This window comes from Armigeres subalbatus, chromosome 3 (genome assembly GCF_024139115.2).
Source record: "Armigeres subalbatus isolate Guangzhou_Male chromosome 3, GZ_Asu_2, whole genome shotgun sequence".
In the NCBI taxonomy this organism is placed as follows: Eukaryota; Metazoa; Arthropoda; class Insecta; order Diptera; family Culicidae; genus Armigeres; species Armigeres subalbatus.
Genome location: NC_085141.1, coordinates 359,503,547 through 359,527,825, shown reverse-complemented (window position 1 = coordinate 359,527,825; position 24,279 = coordinate 359,503,547). Strand labels below are relative to the sequence as shown.

The following is a 24,279-nucleotide window of genomic DNA, read 5'->3' as shown; positions in this document are numbered from 1 at the left end:
GCTCTCAGCATGGTGGAGGTTCACTTGCAGAACTTTAGTCGCCATTTCCGAGGTTCCCGCTTTTTCCGGACGACGACTGTCCGGCTTTGGATGTTGCGGATCATCAGGATGTCGTTTGATGTTACAGTTTGGGTTTCTCTCTTCCCTGTAGCAACCTGGCCCGCCAGTTTCGCCTCTGTGGTCAAACTGTCGCTTTTGCACCCCTTTGCCCTGTTTAGATACCTTTGGTTTGGTACCACTAGAGCAGGGGTCGCATGTAAGCTTCGAGCTTTTCCTTTAGAGGCGGACAGACTAGCCTTTATGGTGCTTTTGGGGTGAGATTTACTAACCTCGCCCGAACCGGAGGCTTCCTCAGATTTCTCTTGGGTCGGCCTTCCAGTTAGCCGAACCTCGCTTGAACAGGAGGCCTCCTCAGATTGCTCTTGGGTCGGCCTTCCAGTCGGATTGGCGGTAGCGGCAGTCGGTTGATCTGTAATCTTCCTTAGTTGGATTTCACCAAATCGGTAGTTGAGGGTGTATTTGGACTTCTTCAACTTTTCCATCGACGCACCCTCTACTGTGAAGATCCATTCAACATGAATATCTTTCAGAATGGATCGTTTCACAATACGCCAATTAGTTGTTGTGATGTCATTTTGGCTTTCTATGAGAGCCTTTATTCGGTCGTCATCATAGCTGGAGCTTTGTGGGAAGAATGCTCGGACCATCTCTGGACGTGGAATCGCCACTTCGTCCATTGCCATCAGCTCTGCACCTTCCCAGGGTTTCATGGATGGGGATATTCTCCTTAACCACTCAGCAGTCTCTTGATCCTTACAGATTAGAACCATGTAACCGGACTTGTAGATGAGGTTGTTGAATTTGGGTTTTATTGGCTCGTTTCGCTGTTGAACTACTCTGAGCAGGAGTGCTTCTTGTAGAAGGTCTAGCTGGGCTGTAGTGAGTTGGACGGTGGGAAAGTCTTTGGGTATTATCCCGACCTTCACGCTTTTGGCCATATCACTGTAGCTGATACCAGCTGTTTTCCTCATGGGTGGGTTTTGTTGTCCAGACACGTTTTTCTGAGGCGCGCGGTTTGAGGACTGTTGGGCGCGCTCTCTCGGATCCAGATGGTGCTTCACCCTTTTTTGTTTGGGGTCCTCTGTGGCGGATTTGTCTAGGTCGTTTCTCGAGCGTTTTGAGGAAGTGGGCTCGCTCTCCTTATTCAGGATTATGGACAAGGCCTCATTCCGGTCTTTTCCCTTCTCCCGGAGAGTTCTAAGCTGCTTCCTCTGCGAGCGTGTGAGTGTGGGGATTTTCTTTCTCGGAGCACCCTTGGCTTCCGTAGAACCCTTGTTATCTTCGGATCCTTTGCTACTTGCTAAAGATTTTGGGGTTGATGATGATCCTTATACCATCATCTTCGTTATCTTCCATGTCCAACAGGTTGGAGTCGGTCGATGAGGGGGTTGTAGATCTGGATCAGCTTTGTCGAAACATGTGCTGCTCCGGGAGATAGGCGTTGAGGGCAGGATATTTCCATCTTCTCCTGCGAACTACTGAGTAGCTGGTCTTCGGTAAGGCCAAGCTGACTCAGAGTATTCTCCACTTCGCTCTCACACGACTGAGAGAGGCAGTCGTCACCTTGAGGGTTGTTTGTAGAATTTGTACTCATTTTTGGTCCCACGAGTAGCTAGGGAAATAAATGTCCGCTGCACCAGTGCCCCGCCGTAGTGCAGTAAGGGCTGCTTACTGGGGTGTTCGCCCTGGTGCACCCCAGGCTCCGTTCGCGGTTGAGCATGTTTAGAACCCCCTCAACCATTCAGCCCTCGGCACGGTCGCATGACACCTTGGCATTGGGGTTTATCCATTTTTGCTTTACACGATGGCCATGAATAACAGCCATCGCAACCTTCCTCCTTTACCAGGGCTTAGGACCTGTAGCTCAAGTTCTCAATAGTTTCACAATCTTTCGGACATGCAACTACAGCGAACCATCATTGCTAGCGGAGTTGGCACGACCTTCCTTCTGCCAAACTCCCGTATGGAGGTGGAGGGAAGAATATTAGTGTGGAAGCTGATAGGGGAAGGAGGGGCAATATGCCCTAGCTAAGCAAACACTGCTTTATTGTCTAATTTGTAACGCTTTTCATGGGTATTTTTACATTATGCATCAATTAAACAATAAAGCTAGTTGATGCCATTCAAAAATTGTCAAAAATCTCAATCATATTGATAATATTCATATTTCAAAAAAGTGGTGATATTTTGTTGCCGGCAAACTCATGAGGCAAAACGCCTTCTAGCTGGCAGCTCCTAGGGAACAAAGCACCACGCGTCGGCGAATCAGTATTCTAGTATGGATAGTCCGTGGAGACGCAAGTACTTTGTAGATTAGTGCCACTAGGGCATTTTGCCTCGCCAAAATGTTAGATGTTTCTTTAAAATGTGGAAATTTTCGGTTTTTCCGACCTTCCCATACACTATTTTGAAACTTTTTTCGCCTAACCTACATAAGTTTAGATCTAGTTTTGTTACGGACATCTTAATGACGGTAAAAATGAGGGAAACCACAAAAGGCGTTTTGCCTCGGGGGGCCTTTTGGGGCCTCTTCCCCTACACCCGGTTCTTTTTTTACACGGGTGGGTTTTAGTTGATTACGACCTTTATGATGAAACTATGAGTTAACCCCATGAAAAAATTCACAAAAAATCAAAGAAAATTCAGGTGGTATTCAAAAAGATGTGGAAAATCAGGTTAACCGGGAAATTGAAGAATACCAACTAAAAAAATATATCTGATATATAAATGGAAGGTGGTTTGATTTGCTCATATGCCATCGCGTGCGGAAGGATTTTCTATCGACGAGTACTGTCTCTAAATTTCTAATATGACATCAGCATCTAGTCGAATAGAATTTTTATTGCACAGTTCTGTTTTCTCCATGCGTCCATCAATTCAGCTGTTACTGGTCGACGGTACAGCAGCAGTGCCTTTCTCTGCTTTGTCCTCTCCGAGGCAGCTAAGTTGGTTGCGACGAGACGGACGTATCCTAACGGAACTATCAATTCTATACTTTCGCCTCAGTTTTCTTTGTTTTTTGAGCTGTGCTAGTAGGACAGTTGACTTATTTGGCGAACCAATTAAGAAAAATTATTAAATCCCTACTGTGAATGCTTTTTCCCTTTTTGTGTCCAGTGTAACTAATTTCTAACGAAATTTCTCCGAAAATTACTTTAGAATTTCAATTACGGATTTCCTACGGAATTCCTACGAAAATTTTGTTAGGAATTCCTTCGGAAACTCCTAAAGGAATTCCGTCGGAAGTTTTTTTAGCAATTCCTCTGCAAATTTCTCAAGGAAATCCTCAAGAAATTTCATTAAAAGTTTCTTCGAAAATTGTTTAGCAACTCCTTAATTGTTTTAAGCAATTCCTTTGGAAATTTCTTCTTCAATTATTGCATGAATTCCTTCAATAAATTGTTCTAGATATTGCATCAGGAATTTCTTTGAAGTTTCTCTAAGAAATTTGTTCAGAAGTTCTTCCTTTAAAACATTCTCCGGGAACTTCTGCAGGAATTTCTTCGAAAATGCCTTCATGAGCTCATTACAAAATTCTTTCAGTAATACCTTTGGAATTTTTTAGTGTTTGTTGTTTATTTTTTGTTTTATTCCTTCGAAAATACAATTATTTATCGGAAAATATTTCATTCTCTAATTCATTTTCAAAGGATTTCCTGAAAGAAAATCCAAAAGAATTTCTGAAGAAATCTATGAAGGATTTTTTTAGAAGAAACTTTCAAAGAAATACTTGGAGAAACATCCCAAAGATTTCCTAACGGAATTTTTTAAGAAAATTATTTTGAGCTTTTAGTGGAATATCTTCACTTGTCATAGGACGAGTTTGTACAATCCTATTTGATTCCAACACTTATTTGTACCTTGACAGATACGTATTACGACCTCAACGGTAAGGTCGTTTAAAAGACTTCCCAAAAGAATTCCTGCATGAATTTCCGGAGGAATCCATAAGAGAATTTTTGAAGGAATTTCCGAAGCAATTCGTCCAGAAATTCCCTCGGAAATCGCCTTAAGGAGAAAAAACTCATCCGGAAACGAATTCCAGAAAGTCTTTCGAAAATTCTTATGGGTATTCCATGGAATTTTCCTCAGGAATTTCCTCCACGAATTCCTTCAGAAAATTGTTTAGGAAAACCTTGGAAACATCGCTAACTCTTCTGGGATTCCTTGCAAAGTTTTAGGACGAATTTTTTTTAAAGAAAACCTGGAAAAATGGAATATCCGCAGAAATTCCTGAGGATTTTTCAAAGTTACTCTAGAAGGAACATTCCTAGATTTTTTCGAAAATTCCTTTGAACATTCCGTCAAGACTTTGTTAAAATCCATCGCAAATCCATTTTGAAATATCCACGGGAAAGGTTTTAGGAGTTCTTTCAGAAATTCTTCCAAATAATCTCTAAAACTAAATTAATGATTTCGTGTGTGTTACTTCTTCGTGAAGTTAAACGATTTACAATGATATGGAAATGCTAATATCATCTTCCAAACTTGGACGTACATGTTCATGATAGAATTAGAGGCGAAAGTATAGAATTGATAGTTCCGTTAGGACACGGCAGGCATGAAGAATGTTTTTATAGAAGTCGATTTGAAAGCGAGCGGAGGGCAATATTTGTGATGGCACATATCACACGACCTTCCTTCTGCCAAGCTCCCGTATGAAGGGGGAGGGAAACATTGAAGGGGAGGGAGGAAACATTCTTCATGCCTGTCGTATCCTAACGGAACTATCAATTCTATACTTTCGCCTCTAATTCTATCATGAATATGTACGTCCAAGTTTGGAAGATGGTTTTAGCATTTCCATATCATTGTAAATCTCTAAAAACTCCTTAAGAAATTCATTTACCGGTTACTTCGGAAATTTCTTCAAGCTTTGGGAATTTGCTTAGGAATTTCTTCGAAAATAAATTTACAAATTGCTTCGGTTTTTTTAGAAATTCCTTTAGGAGTTCCTTAGAAAATTCCTTGACAATTTTCCTGAAATTCCCATTGGAATTCTTTCAAACCCACCTTATGCAATTTCTAAAGAATTTATTCGATATCCTTTGAAAATTCCTCCAGTAAATTCTTTAGTCACTCTAGGAAGCTACCTACAGACACTGACAAAACTAGCTCTGAACACATCGTTCATCCGTCCAGGAGCCCTATACGGCCATGAAGCATAGACGTTAAAAGTTGTACACTATCGAGTTCTCGAAGTGCTTAAGCGGAAAATACTACGCTCAATACTTGGCGGCGTGGGGGAAAATGGTAAATGACCAGACGAGTGAATAAATCACGAGTTGTACCAAGTGTACAGTAATACAGACATAGGCAGGAAAATACGGCAGATTACAGTGAGCTAGACATGTAGTGCGTATTCCGGAATAGAGATCAGCAGAAAAAACTGGAAGAGAACGTCGGCTCCGGGGTAGACCCCCCGCACTCGCTAGTTGTGTTGCAATCGAGGAAGATGCTCGTGCGGCCGGCGTGCAGGGACTGGGCTGGCGACTGGCGGCCCAAGAACGAGCGACCTGGAATAGGAAATTACATTTGGTTTTGCTCCGGGCAACACAGAGTGTACAACCATCATATGTATAGGTGAAGGTAACATTAAGAAGGAATTCTTGAACATTTCCCTCAGGAATTCCTTCACAAGGAATTCCTTTTTTGAAAATGTCTGTGTGGATATCTTCGAAATTTTCTTAAAAGGTTTCTGCCGGAAATGCCTCCATAAACTTTTCCCGACCTAACTTAATACATAATTTTCTAAAGGACCCTGACTTGAGAAAATTATTTTAAAAATTCCATTGGAAACTAATTCATTTTTTAATGAGTTTTCGAATAAATTCTGGCAGGAATATTGTATGGTTTTATTAAAGAAATTTCTCAAAGAGAATCTGAATTGATTTTAGAAAGAATACCTATAAAAGTTTCCGCAGAAATTCTCATAGGATTTTACGAAGGAATTCCGAATGAAATTTCCTAAGAAATGCCTGTAGAAATTTTTTAAAAATCCTTGTTTCCTTCTGGAATTCCTTCATTAACTCCAGCAAGAACTTTTTTGGCACATTTTATCAAGTTTCAGGAAAAATATTCAATTTGGTTGGACATCGTGCCCCAGTCTTACTCAGCTAGTATTCATTTTCAGTTATCTTAATCATCTATTGAATCCGTGAATTCGTGAATCCAAGTCCAAATCCAAGTCCGTGAATCCAAAAATTCGGGTTAAAATTGATTTTTCTAGCCATTGTTTTTGTCATCCACACCGATTCACGCCGGCACCGCCGAAACTTTTCAGGACTACAATTGTTTTGAAGACTTGCTTAAAAGTTCGATATGTATCCAACAATGTGTATTACATCTCCTGTAAGACCTATTGACATTGTAACTCATTCACTCATGTATCCTGATCACCCCTAGGGGTTAATAGGGTCAACCTGAAAGATCTCCACCCTGGGCGGCGTCAGTATAGCGCTTCCGTAGAGATCTTGTCTCCGCTCTTTCGTAATGGATGGCCGACCCACCTCAATAAACTTTTTCGAATTTCTGTTGATATCGGTGTCTGCAGCCCTAACCTTCTTGATCCGTGCTCCTATGTCGATCTTGGTTCCACCGTCCAACGCCAACTGGCTACCAAGATATTGCAAGTTTTCCACCTTCTCCACTACCCGGCTACCGTAAAGCTGAAGGGGTTGTTCGTGTTGACATCCAGCGATTTGGTGTTGTTGACATTGTAGTGAGACCCGCCATAGAGAAGCGTTCGGCCTGGTCGTTCAGCTTACTCTGCATTTCAGGACGCCGGTGTGCTAGTTGCTCACTATTTGGAACACGGTAAATCGCACTCAGCTCGTCGATTACGATGAGGAATAGTAGCGTAGATATATACATCTTTGCCTCACAAAGCTCTGCTATGAAGGTCGCTGCACGTAAAAGCTTCATACTGAAGCCGACGATTTTGTCCGGAACTCCCTTGCATCTAAGGGCGTCCCACAGATTTTTACAGAAGTATTGCTGTAGGCTGCATAAATAATAATAAACAAGGAATAAAGTTTCTCCAACTACATCTGATGTAGCTTAGCTCCTTGATGATCTGCATATCAATGTATACTGTGCATTACTCCAAATTGCCAACTATATAATTTAAAAAAAATCGAAAGGCCAGTCAGGGCTTTTTTCCTGTTTTCGTCTAGATCTTACCATTTTCCGTTACTTTTTTGAGGTGGGCACAGTCATATATCAGTAGGGGAAGGTGGGGAGACTTGATCACAGGGGAGACTTGATTACCCCCTGTTTTATCGAAAACTAAAGTAGTTTTGTTCTAGCGTATTTTTTAGTATAGATCCTCTAGACAAATGACCTTTAAGTGTGAGCTATTTTTTGGATTGACAACCTTATTTATTGTGCAGGGCGGTTTGTATGTTTTGACCTTCCTGAAGATTGTTTTATTGACCACGGAAAATTTGATCAACTTTTCATAACAATGACTAAATGCTTTCGTTTTTTCACAGCACAAAGCCATAAATATGCCTAATGATCTGTACTGATAAAAAATTCAACATTCCATCAAAGTTTCAGGATATTTGGATTTGAAGTTATTGCCTCAATATTGGGACACTTGATCCCCCATTAGTCACCCATAGAAACATTTGACGAAAAAATTAAAAAAAAATATAAATCTGTTCCCAGGCTTCTATTTTTTTGTAGATTTGACTGATTTGATGGAGGTTCGGCAGAAAAAAAGATTATTGCGTAGATATCATAGAATGGGGATCAAATTTTTAAATTGCATTTATTGTCTATTTCAATAACAAAAATCGTCATGTTTACGCACAGCAATTCGAAAATTCCGCGTATTTTGAAGGAAAAATATTTAAAAAATCTGATGGCACCTTTCTAATTTTATCAAAGTAAGTTCCCCCGAATATTTTAAAAGTCAATTTTTGACAGCGCTCTAAAAAATCGATTGTGTATCAAAAACAACAATAATTTAAGAACTGTCATACATCAGTAAAGTTAAATACTATATTTTTATGGGAGTTTGTGTGGAAATCGCGTATGCTTATTTATTTTTGGCTGTGATACATCGGAAATCAGAAAAGGAGATCTAGTCTCCTCAGTCTCCCCTAGTCATGTTTTATGCTAACTTCTTGGTGCGTATCGACCAAACGAATCGATACATCACGATGTTCTGTGTAATAAAAAGAAAAAAAAATGGCTCGGCCTTATTGTCGAATACGACATTCTTTCTGAACCACTGTTCCACCGAACTCAACTGGGTATCAACCTTTGGCATCGATGTGAGTGTGTCACCGTCGTCGGGATATCAAAATCCTGCGAGCCCCAAACTTGGTATGCGCACCGAACAATTATTGTTCACTCGTATCCTGGTGTGAGTGATAACGAATCCGAACACACGTCCGATGGAAAATTCCACCCCTTCTCCAATGAAGGTGAGCCAAACGGTAAGGGGTAGACCGGTGGTTACTGCGGTGGGTAAACGGGAGCGAAATTCATCCTCACGAGTTGGTACGCTCGCTCACTTTCCATTGAGCTCACGTGCTGCTGCCCAACTTCTGCCTACGGGTACCGGTAAAAATTGACCCACACAAGTGAACCAACAACGCCAACTGCCATGACTCATTATTGTTGGAGGCAGTTCAGTAACCAGTAGTGGGTGGGTCCCGGTGGAAGTGGTGTGCAGACGAGAGGAAAAAGTTATTGCGAATTGCTGATGTGAATTAGCGGGGGCGTTCTACGAAGGGCTGGAAGGCTTTGCTCTCGCGTGGGTGATTCGCAGATCATTATCAGGCAGGTGGCAAATGTTTATAGTGGATTTTTACCGGCTAAAGGTTTCGTTGACATAGCTCCCATTATCGATGTGGTGAATCTGTACTGGGTCAGTCGGTGCAATAGGGAGAAATGCAATACTGCATATATTGTTATGAATTTATAAATTGTATTTTCAATAAATTGAGGGGTAAAATCGGGAGGAGAAACATCAGTCCGGACTCCGGAGATAATCATCATTCTGGATTTTATTCGTATGATGACATCAAGTGACCTTTTCCAGTCATTCAGTCTATCGTGTGCATCCCTTATTCATAGAATTAACCAACTCAGCTTGATTCAAATTACTTGCGAAAAATAACGTGTTCAATTTTTTTACATTCGAATGAGTTGAACGAAGCTCGTGCAATTTTTGTTCAAGTTTACTTGAACACGTTATTTATACTTCTTCTTCTTCTTCTATATAATAAAAATGAAATGGTCTGTGTTCGTATCTGCATAACTCGAAAACGGCTGGATGGATTTTATTCATTCCTTCAGCAGCTACATTCGTTATAGTTTCCGACGGGTTTATATGATATTTTCTTAGTCGAAAATCATTAATAAAGTTGAGTAATTCGTGAAAAACTAAAATAAAGATTCGTACGGCCGTACGGGAAATTCGCATAGGAAGTTCGCAACGCGCATTTTCGCCTACTATGCAGGACAACGTCTGCCGGGTCGACTAGTATTCAATAAATTTCCTGAAACTGCACTTAACATAACTTGAGATGAGATGAGATGAGATGAGTCCGACAATTGTTTCGGAATTTCGGGTATTTCTTTGTTGTTTCAACGGGAAATTCTTATCCATCAACGTACGTTTGCTTCACTCTAACTTTCAACTACTATTAGTAGTCCTGCTTTTGGCGGAAACTGAGTAAAATATCCATGAGAAGAAAAAAGACGGCATAACAATTTTACTCAGTTACTGAGTAGATGAAAGCTATCGTGTTGAGCATACCAGCGAACTATTGGGTTCTCTCGTTAATGTGCCGCAATCGCTATAGAAGCGAGATTGAATGTGTATTCTTCGTGGCTGCTAATTATTACTCCTAGTTAGTCTCTTGAAAACTCCAGCTACCTGCTAAGCAACTTCACTTCAGCTTCAGGATGAATCCCTGCGAAATTACAGCCGTTATGAGTGCCTTCCTTTGTCTCGTATAGCCATACCCGGTTTTGGAAGTAGCTTTCCTCCAGGATGCACAATCCTTCTGGTTCTGGTTCCAGTAGAAATAAGGAGTTCGCGATTCCCACCCAGTAAGCGCCATTGGCTAAAGGTGTTTCTTACATTCAGTGTTTCCACTATTCAGAAGGATCTGTCGTCGACCTTCCTTTGAGAAGCTCGAATTTGTTCGTACGGAGACAGTCTATTTAGGATGATACTCTCGTGAGATCTGTGGTATGATCGAGCAAATTGGTACACCCAACCAGCGACTGTTTGATTTTCTAACACAAACAAATATTGTAAGAAGCTTGCAAAATTGTAAGGTCTCATACAATATTTGTATAAGAATCTAGCCTTTTCGCATATGCCCAGTTCTTATATAGGTTTTGATAGATTCTTACATACAGAGTTGTTAGAAAATTTAACAATCACCGTTTGGGTGTTTATATATGGGCCCTGCTGGTGTTCCAGGCTCCAGGTGTTCCAGGAAGTGGCTCCAATCTCCTCCATTTAAATATATTCGGGTTTGCTACTGCCGCCGAAAGTTGTTTGGCCAGTATTGATGTTAGTTTGATATACATGCAAGGGTAAAGAGTGTGTCGTCTTTCTAATTAACGATTTTTTGCATGAATTGTGGGTTCTACGGAGATAAACTACTGTTATCGCATTCTTCAAAGCCGTTGGCGTATTGAGATCATAAAAGATACGTCTATAAAACTGCAGAAAATCGAACGTTTAGTTCCCTGGATTTTTCGATACCGTATTTCTCAATATCAAAACAATGGAGTGCGGTAAATGTTGTTCTACCATCGACGCTAAACGTGAATCGTTCGTTGTGCGCGAAGGAGACTGCAGCAAGTGCTACCACGCTGGTTGTGTTGGATTGTCAGAGCAACACACGGATAGCTTAACGTTCAACAATATTCTTTGGATGTGCGATGTATGCCTAAACCACGTCTATAAAATGCGTACAACTGCTTTACCGGATGAACTTCATCCTACACGTCCAACTGTAATCGAGTCCGAACTAGCAGATATAAAATTGAGAAATTAGAGTTTGTAAATTTAGGCGTCAGAACGTGGAATCCGAATCTTCAAAACAGAGCATATAATTATTATTATTATTTATTCAGACTAAGGCCGAAGTGGCCTGTGCGGCATATAAGAGTCTTCTCCATTCGGCTCGGTCCATGGCTACACGTCGCCAACCACGCAGTCTACGGAGGGTCCGCAAGTCATCTTCCACCTGATCGATCCACCTTGCCCGCTGCGCACCTCGCCATCTTGTGCCCGTCGGATCGTTGTCGAGAACCATTTTCACCGGGTTACTGTCCGACATTCTGGCTACGTGCCCGGCCCACCGCAGTCGTCCGATTTTCGCGGTGTGAACGATGGATGGTTCTCCCAACAGCTGATGCAACTCGTGGTTCATTCGCCTCCTCCACGTACCGTCCGCCATCTGCACCTCACCATAGATGGTACGCAGCACTTTCCTTTCGAAAACTCCCAGTGCGCGTTGGTCCTCCACGAGCATCGTCCAGGTCTCGTGTCCGTAGAGGACTACCGGTCTAATGAGCGTTTTGTAGATTGCCAGTTTGGTACGGCGGTGAACTCTATTCGATCGGCGTCTTGCGGAGTCCAAAGTACGTATGATTTCCAGCCACTATGTGTCTCCGAATTTCTCTGCTGGTGTCATTTTCGGCAGTCACCAGTGAGCCCAAGTACACAAATTCTTCTACCACCTCGATTTCGTCACCATCGATGCAAACTCGCGGTGGGTGGCTCACATTGTCTTCTCTTGAACCTCTTCCTATCATGTACTTCGTCTTCGACGTGTTGATGACTAGTCCGATCCGCTTAGCTTCCCTCTTCAGTCTGATGTAGGCTTTCTCCATCTTCTCAAAGTTACGTGCCATAATATCTATGTCGTCGGCGAAGCCAAATAGCTGGACGGACTTATTGAAAATTGTACCACTCGTGTTAATCCCTGCTCTTCGTATTACCCTTTCCAAAGCGATGTTGAATAGCAGACACGAAAGACCATCACCTTGCCGTAACCCTCTGCGGGTTTCGAAGGGACTCGAGAATGCCCCTGAAACTCGAACTACGCACATCACCCGATCCATTGTCGCTTTGATCAACCGTGTCAGTTTATCCGGACAGAGCATATAAGCATATTGTAATATTACTAACGATGGATTTATGGATTTTTTGTTTAAAATGTAGTTTGATAGAACTCTTGTATAAGTAGATCAAATGCGGCACACTGATAATCAAATTTCTGTTTTATTTCTGTTCAAGTAATTAGTTCCAATGTGTATTTCTGTTGAAGTAACGTAATTTATCTATAAACTTATATCTGCATTATTTTATTGTCATAGAACATATTAATCAGTCTGTACTGTAGTTATACTGATAAACAAGATGAACATTAGTGTTAAGAAATTCAATAAGGCCAGCACAGGTCAGTTGAATGTAAATAAATAATAAAGAATAAAGAATAAAGAATGGGTCATTTGGCCGAAAGGGTCATTAAGCCGAAAAGGTCATTTGGTCGAAAGGGTCATAAGGCCGAAAGGGTCATTTAGCCGAAAGGATCATTTGGCCGAAAGGGTTCTTCTTCTTCTTCTTAATGGCATTACATCCCCACAAATGGCCGAAAGGATCATTTGGCCAAATAGGACATTCGGCCAAATAAGAAATTTGGTCGATTAGGTCATTTGAAAAGTGAGAAATTATGAAGAGAGACGCCTCTTTCTCATTCCTCATTCCCCACTTCTCACTGTAATGAAATATGGAGCGCGAAGTGAGTAGTGAGACGTCTCACTACTCACTTCGCGCTTCTAACTTTTTACAGCGAGAAGTGATAAATGAGAATTGAGAAGTGAGACGTCTCACTTCTCACTCTTCCTGTTTCTCTTCTCACTCTAAAACATGAGAAGCGCGCCTCACTACTCACTTCGCGCTTCTCACTTTTCACTGTGAGAAGTGAGAAATGAGGAGTGAGAAATTTTAGGTTTATGGATCCTGTACACCTCCGGTGGTGCAAAGGGCCGAATTGAAAGATCTTCATCCTGAGCGTTGCCCGGCTATCGCTTTAACCTGCCAGGTTAGATTTCGGTCGAATTCTTTTATTTCTTTATTGAGGCTTCGCCGCCATGAGCCTCTGGGTCTGCCTCTCTGCGATGTCCTGCTGGGTTCCAGTCTAATGGCTTGTTTACAGATTTCGTTTCCGCCCCTACGTAGAGTGTGGCCGACCCAGCCCCACTTCCGATCCCGAATTTCTGTTGCTATCGGCCTCTGGTGACAACGACGATGGAGCTCGTTGTTTGAGATCCAGTAGTGAGGCCACCAGGCCCGAATTATCGCAGGCATCTGTTAATGAACACCTGCAGCCGTTGAGTGTGATCCACTGATACACACCATGCTTTGCTAGCGTATAACAGTACAGATTTCACGTTAGAGTTGAAAATTCGTATTTTGATGCGTTCACTTATCTGTCTGTTTTTCCAGATATTTCTTAAACTCGCAAAGGCAGCCCTTGCTTTCTTGATCCGTGCGCCTATGTCGATCTTTAAACCGCCGTCCGATGTCATTTGGTTACCAAGATATTGGAAGCTTTCAACATTCTCCACTGATTGCCCGGCTACTGTGAAACTGGAAGGAGTCACCGTGCTTACATCCAACGATTTGATTTTGTTGACGTTGATGACTAAACCTTCCGAGGAGGAGCGTTCGGCAAGGTCGTTGAGCTTACTCTGCATATCAGAGCGCCGTATAGAATACATCCTTGCCTCACACCAGTCGGACAGGACCCCATTGTGCAGCACTCTTCACGAAAAGGCCTCGTACTGTGCTTCGATGAGGCCGATGATTTTCTCAGGAACCCCCTTGCGTCTCAGGGCACCCCACATATTCTCGAGATTGAGACGGTCGAAAGCTTTTTCGTAGTCAATGAATACCAAGTAAAGGGACTCTTGGAATTCGTTGACCTGCTCCAGAATGATACGGAGCGTGACAATATGGTCCACACAGGATCTTCCGGTACGGAATCCGGCCTGCTGCCGCTGGAGAGTCGCATCGATCTTCTCCTGAATCCGGGCTAGGATAATTTTGCATAGAACTTTGAGAACGGTACACAGCAACGTAATGCCTCGCCAGTTATCGCATACAATCAGGTCACCCTTTTTGGGCACCTTCACTAAGATACCTTGCATCCAGTCGACCGGGAAAGTTGCGGAAATAAACGATGCAGTAGTTGAGCGGATGTCATGGGGTCAGCTTTGAGCATCTCGGCTGATATGCGGTCGACCCCTGGCTTTATTCTAATTTCATGATTTGGATGGCTGTTTGAATCTCTAGCAGTGATGGAGCTTCAGTATTGACGCGTGTTATACGTCGGTTCCTAGCCAGATCATGCCGAGGTGGTGATGGCCTGGCTTGAACTTGAAAAAGTTGTTCGAAGTGCTCGAGCCAGCGTTTCAGCTGGTCAGTTGGGTCGGTCAATAACTGATCATTCGCGTCTTTCACAGGCATCTTTGCATTCATCTTCGCCCCGCTTAAGCGTCTTGAGATATCGTAGAGGAGGCGAATGTCCCCGGTTGTTGCGACTCTCTCTCCTTCGTAGGCCAGAGAGTCTGCCCACGCTCGCTTGTCCCGTCGACATGAACGTTTTACTTCCTTCTCAAGAGCCGCGTATCGTTGATGGGCTAAGACTTTGGCTCCTCTGGTTTTCGATCACTCTATCGCGGCTTTGGCTTCTCTTCGCTCCTCCATCTTCCTCCAGGTCTCATCGGTGATCCATTGTTTTCTCTGGGTGCGTAGTTCGCCATCATTGATGTTCTCGCTGGTGGCGATGAAGGCATTCTTGATGGCGGTCCATTGGTCTTCCACGCTGCCACCTTCCGGAATATCTGCAACACGCGTCGCCAGTTCTTCAACGAAGGACCGTTTCACCGTGGCATCTTCCAGTCGGCGTGTGTTGAATCGGCGTCCATCTCTTTCCTCCTGCCGACGAATCCGCGAGAAATGAGACGTCTCATTTCTCACTCCTCATTTCTCACTTCTCACTGTGAAAAGTGTGTAGTGCGATGAGACGTCTCACTACCCATTTCTCGCTTAAAGGTTTTCCGTTGGAATTTCAAACAAATTACCCATGGAATTTACAAAAGAATTGCCAAAGTAAGTAATTACTAAATGAACTTTAAAATGATATATCAAAGAATTTCCGAAGGAATTTCTGAAGAAATTTTCTAAGGTGTTTCCGAAGGCAAATTGAAAAAAAAATGCAATTCCGAAAATAAATTGGAGGATTCCTTTAAAATTATTTGAAAAATTCCAAAGTCATTCCGGAATTCCTTTAGGATTTTTTTAGGAATTTCTTCTGAATATGTTTTAAAAATTCTGGCAGTACTTTCTCAAGAAATCTTTTCGAAAACTCTAGTAAGAATTTCTTTTATGTTCCTTCGAAATTTCCTGCGGGCATTTTGAAAGGAATAATACATTATTTTACTAAATGAAATTCTGAAGAAATTTACAAAGGCTTTTTGAGAGGTTTTACGAAAGAATTCAAATGATCTACTGAGGAAATTTTATAAATTATCACTGGAGGAGCTTACGAAAGAATATCTGGAGAATTTTCTAGAGGAATTTAAGAAGAAATTCTTGGACGAGTTTTAAAATGAATTTCAGGAGGAATTTCCGAATGAATTCTCGAAGGAACTTCCAAAGAACGCTCTGAATAGGTCTCCGAAAAAAAAAATTCACGAATTTTTGGAGGAATCCTTCGATTATTTTAAAGAAATGTCTTCAGCAATTATTTTACTAATAGGATTTAGGAATTCTTGGCGTAATTTTCCAAATTATTTCTGGAAGAGTTCTCAAAAGAATTTCCTAAAACATATCTCGAAGAAATTCCTAAATAAATCAATTTCCGAACAATTCCTAAAAAAAATCCAAAGCAATTAGTAAAGGAATTTCCAAAGGATTTCTCCTAAAGACATTTTCGAAGGAATTCCTTATACAATTGCTGTACAATTCTTTAGGTATTTTTGAATAAATTTTCAAAGGAATTAAAAAAAAACTAAGAGAATGTCTGAAGAAATTTCTTAAAGATTTCGTAAAGGATTTTTCGAAGAAATTTTAGAAATTTTCTTGGAATTCTTTCTTTGAATTTCCAAAAGAATTTCTGGATATATCTCCGAAGTTATTTTCGGAACATTTTCTGGGGAAATCCATAGATGAAATTCCGAAAGAGTTCTTGGAGGAATGTGTAAAGAAATTTTTGGAGAAATTTAAGAATATCGGAAATGTCTAAAGGAGTTCCTCTGGAAACTCCGTTATGAATTCTTACTGGAAATTCCGAAGGAGTTTTTGGAAAAATTTCCGAGGAAATGGAATTCACGATGGTATCCAAAGGAATTCCTGGAACAATTTTCAAAATAGTTCTGGCAATATTTTTGAAATGTTTTGGGAAAGGTATTTTCCAAAGAATTATTTATGATATTTACGGAAAAAATGTCAGAAGTTAACTTCTAAGGAGTTCTGGAGAATATCCAAAGAATTCTGGTCAGTAGTAAAACTTGGTTTTTATTCTGGAATTGCTTGCTAGAAAACCGCCGAACTGTCACAATTACAGTCTATCCATCATCACACAATAATTGGAATTTTTTGTTAAAATATTAAAAAAAACCCTAGTGACCTTATCAATTACAGACGATAAAATGCACTAAAGGTTCGTAATACTTGAAACTGCCCGACTTATTTTTTAATTGATTTATCGCTTGAGTTCTTACTACTGGCGCCAAATTTTAAATGAACCAATTACGTCAAAAATGCTGGTGCCCCACCATTCCCAGAACTCTGGCGCCGCCAGTGCTTCAAAGGTCGCTCCTCCAGGTTACTATTTGTTTTTTTTTGTTCTTTGGTTGGGGCCTGGTACGACACGCACGTGACAGTACGGCTATCAACTAATCCCCGATTAAACTCACTGGGTGCTCTTCTAGTTTAAAGGCCGCCCTAAATGATTCCTTGCTGAAGTTCACGATCATCTACGCACGGATGTTGGAAATTACTCCACACCTTGCTATAGCTTCATCGCAATAACGATTTTATTGTATGTTGCCGTCATCCACCATTCGGTTCGGATCACTGTCTAGACCTGGACTGCAGAACGTAACGTTGATAGTCGACTCAACTCTGTCCGATTAAAAGTACTTTCTAAGCCAGCGGAACATATCAAATCACTGTAGGACCAATCATAGTAGAACCAAATCCTGCACACTTATGTTTTTCTTTTTTGAGCTCGGCAAAATTGGGCTCAGTAAATTTATAAACTGAACTTCGACAAAAAAAAATGTCGTTTATTACTGATTTTCAGCAAAATATTTATCGTATCTCAGCAACCGAAACGTCACATTTACTGATATTTTAGCAGAAATCTGAATCTTGGCGGTGCCCATCTCGGGAAAATAAACAAAAAAATCTGTGATGTCGGTGAAAAAAATAAGTTTGTAGCGATAAAATTTCACTTGAGTGGTAATAAATTTATTACAGCGTCTCCTCCGACGCACGCTTGTTAATTCGCCGTTGCAAAGCAATTGTTTTTTGAATTTTGAAAAAAAAAAATACTTGGATCAACTTTCTTATGTACAAAATTGTGCTCTTCAAAAGAACTGATTTATTTTCACTAATGCACATTACCGAGCATTGACAACTACAAAACCAAAGTCAGAACCTTTGTATTTTAAAAAAAATTATACTCTCTATAGTTGCGCGCATTTTTAATCACCTTCAAACCCAAGGTAAAAATATTGCGAGAAAATTTATTCTTAGCGAATAAATTTTCTGCATCATCCAGCACCGACGGCCTTCAGTGATGCCACTGAGACCACCACCGACGCCATCATTGCCCTTAAATTTTCTGTCACTTAGAAGAAAATTCATTTTTTCAACTCTTTTCTGTTTAAAATGGTGGTCCTGAGAAGGACCGATTTCTGATGTTTGATCCGCTACTCGATGAATTAAATTTTCTAAAAATTTCACTTTCAGCCGACCAGCAACTACACCGAGGACCCCTTCGTTAAACATTGTTTTGCACCCATAACGGTCAACAAAGACGAAGAGGCGGGGCTAATGGGCAACAAATAGCAGAAAAAAGTCCTTTTAAAGTCCACTTTTTAAACGGAAGTGAGTGAGAAAGGCAATGCCGGCGTCCCTAGCGACATCAATGATGGTTGACTGAACAAATATTTGTACAAATGAACTCTCTTTAGAATAAAATTTTAGTGAATGATTGATGCACTAAATTATTCGCAGATAATTTGTCATTCGAAAATCTTTCAGGCGAAAACATTAAGCGAGCTGTCGCCGTCGAAAAACTTGTCAAATGTTAAATAGGGGATTATCTTCTTTCTTCTTCTTTTCTTCTTTTTCTATATATAAAAACGAGTTTGCATTTTCTTTGAGGCAATATAACTCACGAACAAGATGTCAGATTTGCAAGATTTTCTCACCAATCGATTCGTCTTGGGCTTTATTGTGTTTATTATTCAAAGATTTAATAACTTTTAGGGGGAAAGTATGAAAATTGTGAAAATACAAAATTGGGAAAATACGAGTAGTGGGGATACCCAATACGATCGGGCAAAAAATGATCTAGAGTGCGGTGACGCAATGAACTAATAAATTGACGTTTAGAACGCCAAAGCTCGGGTGATGTGTAGATGCATTCACTTTGCATATTAGTTGCCTTTCAACAAAGCGTGGCGCATTGTTGTTGGAGTGAAATGATAGCCCTCCGGTACAACTATGTTCTAAAAGAAAGACAAAAAACTTTTCGAATATACGTTGCTTCCAGGCGAAAGAGTTATCTCAATTATCTGTTTAAACACGTCTAAACTAATTCCAATATTTCACTATATTTTCACTATATCATTAATTCTGTTCATTGATTCTGCTAGCAAATAAATTCAGTATGCTAGTCAATTTTACTAGTCACTGCCCTGTTTCTTTTATGACTGATTTGCACAGATGAATAATGTAGATAATTGTCTCCTTCTGTCATTGAACTGATTTGTAATCGCCCTAAATTAGAATCAAGTTTCTAATTTCCCTAAAACAATTAACTTTCGTATTTCCATCCACATCCAGTCTTCACCCATCCTATTAGAGCTTTCCATTACCTACGACGACTTAGCACTAATGAAAAAGTCGCAGAACTTGCACTCGCTGCACCTGACGCGACGTTGTTCGTCGTCATCGGGCCAAACAATGACGACAACGCCAGATCACATTGCAACGTGCGCCTGCAGCAGCACATGCTGCCGCCGTTGACAGCCAGTGAGGAAAAGCCATCGACATTGCGACGAGCGGCGAGCGAGCGAAAAACCATTCGGAAAATGTGCTCTTCAACCTCGCTCTGTCGCTGGTGCTGCTGTAGGTGACTGTGCTAGTGAGTGGGCGGTGGGTGGTGGCGCCTTTTCCTTTCTTCTGAAGCATCGTCGCACCAATACATTGCCGAATGAGGTCGAGGATGAACTTGGGCTGCTATCTCTAGCTGATGTGAATCCTTGCCGCCTTCGCTCGGGGTGAACACCCGAATCCGTGTAATAAAAGCAACTGCGAGTTGTGATAGTGGTAGAGACAAGTAGAACTGAAAGGATCATTCTATTGAAAGCGAACGAACCAACCAGCTCATCGCGGAGGTCTTCATTACGTAGCCAACCTTCGGTCGTGCTGGTTGGTTTAAATTGTACCATAAAATCGGTTTATTTTCATCACTCCGTACCGCGTCGTGTCACGCCCCAGCTCCCTTCCTTTCAAGGTAGCGGAATCGGACGATGATGTTTCAATAATTGGACTTTTTTCGGGTTCCACGGAAGCAACACAGATCGTAGAAGAATATAAAGTTGCGAAATTGGATAAATACGCGTACACAGTGTGGAAAAGGGTAACCACTTGATCACACGTTACATCCTCCCGCACTCTTTGCCTTATTAAAGAAGTTCGGGGTGGCCGCAGTGGGTGGATTCCATGTGAGAAGCACTATAAACTGGATGGAACCAGACACGGCGGCAAGCTGATATCGATTTTTTCAACCCTGAGAACGGAGTGTGGTGAAATGTGCTGGAAAGTGTGGAAAAACTGCCGTGTGAGATTTCCGGTGCAACCTGTGCTAGGTTAGGTTCGTGCCGCGTCGCCTTGGTCGTTTTCACTAGTGAGCGAGAAAGCGAAGTCCATCAATCAATGGGGGTAGCGGATAGACGGAAGATACGCTACGAGCGAAATTCAAAGTGCCGCGCCGTTAATAGAAGTGTCGATAGTGCTTTTCATTGATTGTGCAATGATTGGAATGAATTGAGATTGATCACACACCGCGAACGAAATTGGACCGAGAAAGTAGGTCTGCACTAGTTTCGTTCGCAGAAAATTAAGTTATGTCCAGTTCTAACTGGGCAAACACAACATCTCTGGCGATGAGAGTAGAATTGCATGTGAAGGATTCGTTCTCATGCGGTCGAGTGCTGACGGAGAGAGAGGAAAAATATAAATTGCGCAGAATGATGGGTGCAATGATGCACCAATTGGAAATAAGGGAATGACAACCAAGGATCTTTACCATTAATTGTTGAAAAGATGAAATGCAATATATATTTAAAAGTCTAAATTGCGATCAAAATATTCTTGTGATGAAAAATTAAGTTATTTTATCAGATATTTGCTGTGATGATCGTAATTTAATCACATCATATCATTTCACACCAATAAATACTAAAAAAAATAGATATTTAGATATATTAAATTTAGATGAACTAAAAAAACGACATTATTGAAATATTATCCATCAACAAAAGTTTTCTCTTTTCAAAAAACAAATATACATCGTTCAAGTTGTAACATCATGATGTCATGTGACAATGAAGGCAAAGTCCTTATGTTTCCAGTTGGCCTTGCGACCAAAAGTTTAGGATTGCCAATCCGGAGATGGCGATTTCGATTCTCGGTCCGGCCTAGGATGTTTTCGGGTGGGAAACATTCTCGACACCCTGAGTATAGTGTTCCATTGTACTTGCCACATACATACTCATGCAATGGGGGCATAGAAATGCTTTAAATTAATAACTGAGGAAATGCTGATAGAATACAAGGTTGAAAAGCAGGCCAAGTTCCAGTTGGAATGTAGAAGCCTGCTCTAAGGCCAAGATCTAAGCGATTTCATCGCTGCGACATCTAATCACTGCGATTCTATCTTTTGTTCGCTGCAGGCAATGTTCCATTTACGCTTCCATACCAACGCACGGTGGCTAAAATCGTATTTTTAGCGCCGTGCGTTGTGATTGAGCCTTTATTATGTGATTTAGTGTAATGGCGTCTTAGAAACATTTTTATAAAAAAGTCGATACGCTTCTTGGAGATATTTAGCCCCATGATCAATCCCCCTCAAAGTGAGATGAAAAAATCATTTTTTTTCACTCTACAACATGCAAGGTATATGTCTTCGCGAGAGTTGTAGCAAAAGTTCTCCTGAAAAACTTTGTCGAAGACACCAAGTTCGTAATTGAATTACTTTTGGAGATTTATTGCTTTTTACGCCAACAAGCTTCGAACATCTTCAACGTATAAGCATGTCAAGCATATGGAGACGCATGGTGCATTGGTTTCTGCTTTGCATAATAGGAAATGGTTTTTGATAAAACAATCCTTACATTCGTTTAAAACTCTTCATTTCAGGTTTTAATTCAAAGTTCATTTAAACTTAAAATGGCTACGCAGTCTTTAAGGATTAAAACAAGATTTATATTTGTCCAACGTTTCGACACGGGGTTAAAGACTGCGTAGCCGTTTTAAGTTAAAATAACAATAAACAGTCGATCATTCGAAAGTATTCAAAGTTCATTAATTGTACTTTGTTGTGCGTATGAGACTGGCTGCCACAACTTGCCTGTTGTCAAGTTGCAGTTAAGTCAAATATGACTAAAAAGTCGAACAAAACTTTTTTATTTTTCAAGGTTTAAAGTCGCAATAGCCACCAAACGGCGTATTTTAATATTATCCGAAGCTTTCTAGAATATGCGAAAAACGTAGAAAAAAAGGACAAAGATATTATAAAAAAAACATTTTTAAAAAAATCTCTAAAAATAACGGAAATACTAACTTGGTGTCTTCGACAAAGTTTTTCAAGAGAACTTTTGCTAGAATTTTTATGAAAAATCAAACCTTATATGTTGTGAAGCGAAAAAATAAATTGTTCATCTCACTTTCAGGGGGATTGATCAGTAAGCTGAATACCTCCAAAGAAGCGCATTAACTTACTGATAAAATGTCTCGAAGACACCATTACGCTAAATTGCATTAAAAAACACGATTTTAGCCATTGTGCACCGGCGAAATTATAGCAGTCACCAAGCGCTAAGATCGCTTCGCGATTGTCACGTCGCATGTGCTTGGAGGAACCTTTTAAGTCATTCCAGAAAGCCCATAATTAATTTTATTTTGGGATCTTTCGATTGTGTTGACATTTTTATCCCATCAAAGTAGTCATAGATGGAGCCCCCTGGTAGTGGACACAATTTTGGGCAGCACAAAAAGGTCTGCTTCTACTAAGAGCTACAATTTGCATTACAACAGCAAACACAATTGAAATGAAAAAGTACCCAAACAAATAGGTTCCTTTTGCAGAGATGCCCTTCAATCTAAATGCAATTAAATTCAACAGCTACTTCAAATATCACGAAAACACAATGTCGATCAATACAAAAGCAACAGTGAAACTAGATGAACTTCCAGAGGGTGCGATTGGAATCAATCAAGACCTTTTTTCAGATACTTTTCTTATTTGGTGCAAGCTATCCATATAGAACAGATGAAGTAATTATATTACGATGAGTAGGGAAAGTATGGTCCAAGGTGAATTCACCACCACAGTACTGTATTCATCTTGGTATGGTCAATATGCGCCCCTTAAGCAAATTCCTTATTGGATTTTATTAGAAGCAATTTATTTTCGAAGTCACATATCAGTCATTATATGGTTCAAGAGTTTTCAAAAAAAAAAACGAGCAATATCACAAGAAAACGATTTTATTCCAAAATAGTGTATTTCCTTTTAAAATTAACGACGCTGGGCAATAAACACATAATTCTAAAGGATCCCTCCTACACTAGACCGAGAATCCCATTCGTCACCTTTGGATTTCCAATCTTAGGCCTTTGCTCGCAAGGCTGACTTGAGGTGCCGGTGGAAAATACAACTTTTTTTCGTTGAAATTAAAACATAGTTTTTGCAAAAACTTATTTCAACGAAATTTTTCTCCGAAATATAACGCAATTTTATGTCAAAATACAATGTAAAATTTAACGGAAATACAATTATACAATTATTTAACGGAAATACAATTGATATTATTTGGCAAATTGAATGAGGTCATGCGCCAATTCGTCTATGGCATTTATTACCGTCAAATCAAATTCCAATTCCCTGAAAACTAGCGAATTATAATTAATTTAAATCACCTGGCGAGAAAGTGTACACTATGACCTGAATTCATTCAAATTACATTCCGATGTTATTTTTTGTTGTTTTTTTTTAAATACACTTCAAACAAACGTGCGATTCAAATAATCTGCAAGATTCCCTACCTTATCCGCATGACGAAGGAAAATCCACATCAACAAATCCAATATAAAATCTTAAAAATATGGAAACTAACAAAAATATGAAGAATAAATATAATGAAATATGGAAAATAAATAAATTACTGTTAATTATTTCGTGAACTGGAAACTAGTGATACTCATGTTTCCTTTGAAATCTCTGTCCAGATTGCTATCAGAAATCAAGGTGTGTGTGGGTGGGCTTAATTTTAATCTATGACAAAAATGACAAAAGCTTAGAATAACTATTCCTAGCCACGCTTATCTGTACCGTTACTAGGGAGAGAAGGAATAAGTATCACGGAGTTGGATATTGGGAAGGTATTCGTTGGGTCAGTATGTGCCTGTAGCTGGCAATGTGGTCATGGTAGAGCTTACCCCGCAACACACCACGTTACGGGTAAAAAAGAATTGTCCAAAATTTGTTTAAACAAAAACACCCAAAGTTCCAAAAATGTTGGATTCCATTGAAGTAAATAATTTATATTTGATTCATCTTTTAATGACAATTTGTTGCTTTGATAAACTTTATTCGGTGAAAGGTACTTGTTTGTAGGCGTAGTCAATAAGGCTGGCGAAGCTCAGCT

At 40.4% G+C, this 24,279-nt stretch overlaps 1 protein-coding gene across 10 annotated transcripts in view; it reads left to right on the top strand.

Annotated features, from left to right (window-relative positions):
* The window catches only part of LOC134226232 (sodium-dependent neutral amino acid transporter B(0)AT3), a 161,348-nt gene that overhangs the window by 9,822 nt on the left and 127,247 nt on the right, over nt 1–24,279 (top strand). Inside the window, exon 1 of one of the 10 annotated variants that reach the window (XR_009983425.1) lies at nt 19,863–19,988. The exons of 8 other annotated variants lie outside the window; for them this stretch is intronic. The gene's annotated coding sequence lies outside the window, so the exon portion shown is untranslated. Of the gene's footprint in view, nt 1–19,862; nt 19,989–24,279 lie in introns of those variants that run through there. One more of the 10 variants, XR_009983426.1, reaches the window with a different exon arrangement.